Source organism: Pristiophorus japonicus, chromosome 14 (genome assembly GCF_044704955.1).
Source record: "Pristiophorus japonicus isolate sPriJap1 chromosome 14, sPriJap1.hap1, whole genome shotgun sequence".
NCBI lineage: Eukaryota > Metazoa > Chordata > Chondrichthyes > Pristiophoridae > Pristiophorus > Pristiophorus japonicus.
The window spans coordinates 32056672-32062069 of NC_091990.1; the positions used below are offsets into that span (position 1 = coordinate 32056672).

The following is a 5398-nucleotide window of genomic DNA, read 5'->3' on the forward strand; positions in this document are numbered from 1 at the left end:
TTCCTGCCAACTCTCGGGTCGGCTCAACGATGGCGGCCCTCGTGTGGTCCAGACTGTCGTGGCACTCCGTTATTTGGGCGTTCTGACCCTGCACCTTCTGACTCGGAGGTGGGAATGCTGCCACTAAGAAAATTACATTAAAGTCAAATGGAAATAAAATGAATGAGCGATGCAGAACGTGCTGCCTACTCAGTATTGCCCGTTTTACATTATCGCACAAAGTCAAGATCTACCCCACTTTGCCTGTGCACCTGTTTGAGAAAGTTCTCAGAAAAAATATGAGCTTTCAGTTGCAAAAAGGCTGCTGTTTTGGCTCTTATTTACAATCACTAAATTTATCGAATTAATGTGCAGGAACCAGGGGTATTTGGGCTGCAAATTGGACATAATTCACCAGCTAAGTGCCAACGCACGACTTGTCACTTTTGTAAATGCACTAATCTAAGCAACCCAACCAGATACAAGATTAAATTATTCAAATCAATCAGTTTAACAGCCAGAAATGAATCGGCTGGGCTTCGAAAACAAGGGGGAGAAATTGGGGTCATTTGTGCCTCCCAACCGGGCAGTGCCACTAACGATCACTGCGGAATTCGGCGGGAGTTTAGCGGCGGCGGTACAGCGTTGCACCTCGATCTCCTGCGCCCGGAGATCATGACGTCATTGTCGTGCGCAGTGCACCATTAGCGCCCCGCACCCTAAATTGGGTTTCGTCCCCCGAAGCTGCACCGGGCGATAACAGCGACAGCTTCAGGAGACGCACACCTGGCGGCCGGCCGCTAGCGGGACGAAAGTTAAATGGGAGGATGGCCAGCTGCTCGTCAAAAAAAAATTTCTTTTTTTCCCTTCACCGCTGTGGCCTTGACACAGGGTCCATGTCGCGATTGCTCAGCCCAGCACGGCAATCTGCTTGAGTGTTCAAAATCTGCAGAGTGTGAAGCTTGGGCCCTTCCTCCCTCTAATTCAGGGAAGAGCCCTCCTACGCGGCAGCGCCAAGCGACCCAGTGCGCCCCCCCCATTCCCGGGTTGTGCCCTCCCCTCCCAGGCCGTGCCCCCGGCCGTGCGCCTCCCCGAGTCGTTTCCCCCCCCCTCCCGGGCCATGCGCCCCCTCCCCCCCCCACGAGCCGTGAGCCCCCCCCCCTCCTCCCGGGCCGTGCCCCACCCAGGCTGTGCGCTACCCCCCCCCCCCGCCATGTTCCCCCCCCCCACCCAGGCCATGTGGCCACCCCTGAGTCGTGCCCCCCCCCCCCTTCCCGGGCCGTGCACTCCCCTCCCGGACCGTGCTCCCCCCCACCAAGCCGTGCTCCCCCCTCCCGGGCCGTGCGCTCCGTGACCGCCCCAGGGACGAAGCTTGATTTAGTGCCCCATTTCCTTTCGGGGGCAGTGACCCTAATTTCGCGCGAGAGACGAGACTTCTGTGCCTGGTGCAAGGTCTCACACCTCGCGAGTGTTACTGCCCCCAAACGGGGCGCTCCCACATTTCTAGGCCCAGGTCTTTCCTATTGCTGCGAAGGAAAATGCCACTTCAGTAAGCCTATAGTTGGTATTTTTCAAAAGGGCAAAGTATGGGCTGTACCTACAGCAGCATAAAATCAGACTAAACTTCCTTTATTACCAAATACACAAACTTTACCATGAGTATTCCTGATAATCTTAGTCAAAACAACACTGAGAGATGGAATCTCAAAAGTGTTCATGCCTTCTTTAAAATAACGAGAATTTCATACTAAATGTTAATCGGTCAATTCCAATGTCACACAGTGCAGCTTCACTCCCATAAAAATGAATTTAAAAGAAGTCCAAAAGTTACAGATGATTATTGGAAGAAAGTCAATGAAGAATCCATATAGTCGACAGAAAGTGGCTGAGGGTGTTCTGATTGTGTTCTGCTTGATACTAATGTGCCAACCACGGAGTGTCTCAGCCTTCCTGGAAACAAGGGTTTTTTATGATATAAAACCAGAAAATGGTGGAAATCTCAACGGGTCAGGCAGCATCTGTGGAGAGAAAAAGAGTTAACGTTTCAGGTCTGGGATCCTTCGTCAGAACGAAATTATGAAGTTTCCGATCTGCCTGGAGTGGGGGTGGGAGGCCCTGACCCCTGGGGTGGGTCTGATCCCCAGGGGAGGGGGGTGTCCGGTCCCTGACCTTGTGGGGGGGGGGGGATGCCCAGGGGAGGGCGGTGTCTGGTCCCTGACCTTGTGGGGGAGGGGATGTCCGGTCCCTGACCTGGCAGAGGGCCCTGACCCCGGGGGTGGGTCTGATCCCCGGGGAGGGGGGTGTCCGGTCCCTGACCTTTGGGGGGGGGGGGCCCAGGGGAGCGGGGATCCAGTCCCCTGACCTTGTGGGGGGGGGGTGGGGGGTGAAACTCCCTGACCTTGCAGAGGGCCCTGACCCCGGGGATGGGTCTGATCCCCAGGGGAGGGGGGGATCCGGTCCCTGACCTTGTGGGGGGGGGGGGGGGGTTGCCCAGGGGAGGGGTGTGTCCGGTCTCTGACCTTGTGGGGGGGGGGGGGGATGTCCGGTCCCTGACCTTGCAGAGGGCCCTGACCCCGGGGGTGGGTCTGATCCCCAGAGGAGGGGGGGATCCGGTCCCTGACCTTGTGGGGGGGGGGCCCAGGGGAGGGGGGGATCCGGTCCCTGACCTTGCGGAGGGCCCTGACCCCGGGGGTGGGTCTGATCCCCAGAGGAGGGGGGGGGGATCCGGTCCCTGACCTTGTGTGGGGGGGGGCCCAGGGGAGGGGGTCCGATCCCTGACCTGGGAGGGGGGTGGGGGGGCGGGGGTGGTGATGTAGTGTTTGTATGGGGCAGGTTGATGGTGGGTAAGCTCGGGGGGGCTGGGAGCTCCTCCGGCCCACAAGGATTGCTCCCCGAGGCTGTGCTCGCTTCACTCCAGCTACCGGGAATCCTGAGGCTTGGGATCGCCAACCGGCTGCAGTTAAACCTGCACAATAGGTTCAAGTAGAGGTTGCAGGGCCTCATTATATTTAAAATGTCCCGCCTGAGTAAAGTCAAAAGTGGGCGGGTTGGGGTAGGGATTTAGATTTTTAATACTTTATCCTCCAAGGGATGTAAGTGAAAACAACAAATAAACTGACTCTTGAAAAATTGGGGCTTATTTTAATGTGCAACATGCAGCAATCAATAGAATGCATGCGGATAGATTTATTCTTTAAATGCTGAATTTTTTTTTTTGTTCATTCTTGTCAGATCAACTCCAGCGCCAAAGATCACTTTGCGCTACTACACTTGATCTTAGCCAAAAGGCCGAGAGGGGAAGCTGCACCGTTCCTGGAAACACTGCAATACCAGGTCGATGCGTGGAGTGGACGGAGCAAGCCCCTGTTCCATCTCCCTGTTCCAAAAAACAATTTAATATTTGGTCCCCAGATAGGGGATATTAAACTGATAAGAACAGATTTTTTTTCTTTTATTTTTTTTTTTCGTTGCCAATCTTTCCAATTCTTTGTCAAATCACAAACGCCAGAGGTCACCTTGCACACATCAAGGATCACTCTGCGCCAATGCTCTTAGCCAAAAGGCCTAGAGCCACTGCACCGTTCCTGGAAGTACTGCAATACCAGGTTCGTGCCATGGAGGTGGATGGGTCAGGCCCCCCACACACCTCCGTGGAGGTGGATGGGTCAAGCCACCCCACCCACCTCCTATTAATCTAGCCTGGAGTTAGGGCTGGTGTAGACCTCCTTCCTCTGGTAGGGCGAAACTGATAAGAACAAATATTACATTTGATCTTAGCCAAAGATGAAGGCCCAAAACCCATAGTGCAGGACATCAAAGTTGGCTAAAAAAGAGTCGGAGAAGGCATTTCAAGCAGTTGTTAGGTGAGGTCAAGTTGGGTCTTGAAACCCTATACTTTGTTGAAGGAAATTACTCCCACAGCTTTGAAGTTGTGGGAACGGATGAGTTAAAGTGGGATGCAGTGCAGCGAGTTTTCATTTCAACACAGTGAAAATGTAGCGGGGAAAGAGCATGCAGAATGGTTTATGAGGTAAATAGGAACCCTGATTACTGCTGTTGGCCAAATCTAGTCGGAGCCAATGCCGTGCGGGTTCTGATCAGTTCCACCGGCGTAGAGGCCCGCCAAAGGTAACTGTCGAAGTATTTTTGTGGACTCCTCCAGGCCTCACAAAAATAATCTGAGCTGCTGACGACCCGGGACCCTTTGCGATTCGCCCCTACCGCCTTGTTGCTGGCTGTTGGCCTGATCGTGAGGCCTCAACCCAGCAAGCTGCATCGGGACACCTGTTTACTGCCCTACCGCTCACCTGGCAAATTTAAATGGGGCCTGGGCCTCAAAATCACGAAGGCTTCTTCACAGCTGGAACTGGTGGTCAACTTGGTCACCTTGCCCCACCGCTCGGTTCGCTCACTACACTGCTTGGTCACCTCGCCCCTCCGGATGCTCAGCTTGTTCCACTGGCCAGTCAGTTCACTCCAAAATTAACGGCGAGGTGGCCGGGGGGTGGAAAAAAAAACTTACCTTGTGTTTCCCGCTGCTGCTCCTCTTTCTTCATGGGGTCCCGGCCACGCTCGCTCAGCCAGGCATTCTGCTTGAATAGCGGGCTAATCTCGCGGCACCCCCGCTCCCTGGTGGTCCGTTTTCCTTCTGCAGTCGGCAGCGTGGGCCCTTCCCTTTAAGTGAGTGAAGGGCCCCTCACACGTGGCAGTGCTGCACGGCCCACGCTGCTGAGGCGTCCGCTCCGTTAGCGCCTCCTGGAGGTGGTAATCCGAATTTCTCGAAGGAGGTGGGTCTGGCACCCGGCACCAAGTCTCGCGTTTCCAGGATGTTACCACCCCCTAATGGGTTGATGATGAATTTCACCCCCCTAGTGTATAAATGACACCATCAGAAATGTTTTTTTGTTCTCAACGCAGTGCAGGTATGTGTCGTGTACACTGATGGAACTATTAACTTTTGTAGAGATGGCAAACATATAGCCAATGTTGAACAATATACCAGTGTGATTTATAATCCAGATTTTGAGTGAACATATATAATTATTTGACAATCTCAGCAGTGGTTAACTTAAATGGCTGGTATATTCCCTTGGGCTTCTGCAGCTTATTTTGTGTCAGCAGTTTTCCAGTGGTAAACCATTACCAATCAAAGTACCTTTGTCACTTGACCACAGTGCCCAGGGGAAATCACATTGAGGTCCTTGTTGGTTCAACAACCTGTTGAGAAATCATGGTAATTGAACTACTTTTCAACTAAAAAAACACAGAAATAGTTCAATGGCACCCAGGGGAAATTATATACCAAAGTGCCGTGCTACATTCACCAACCTACAGTAACACTATTGGAGCTTTAGCCAATTCTTTAACCATTTCTCCACAAACAGAACACAGAAAATTAATAGGACTGATCATAAAAGTG

General features: G+C 53.1%; 1 non-coding gene across 1 annotated transcript; it reads right to left on the minus strand.

Annotated features, from left to right (window-relative positions):
- Positions 1–3275: 3275 nt before the first annotated feature.
- On the minus strand, positions 3276–3458 carry LOC139280325 (U2 spliceosomal RNA). Its single transcript, XR_011596655.1, has one exon. It is a non-coding gene; the product is annotated as a U2 spliceosomal RNA (small nuclear RNA).
- Between the last annotated feature and the right edge of the window lie 1940 nt (positions 3459–5398).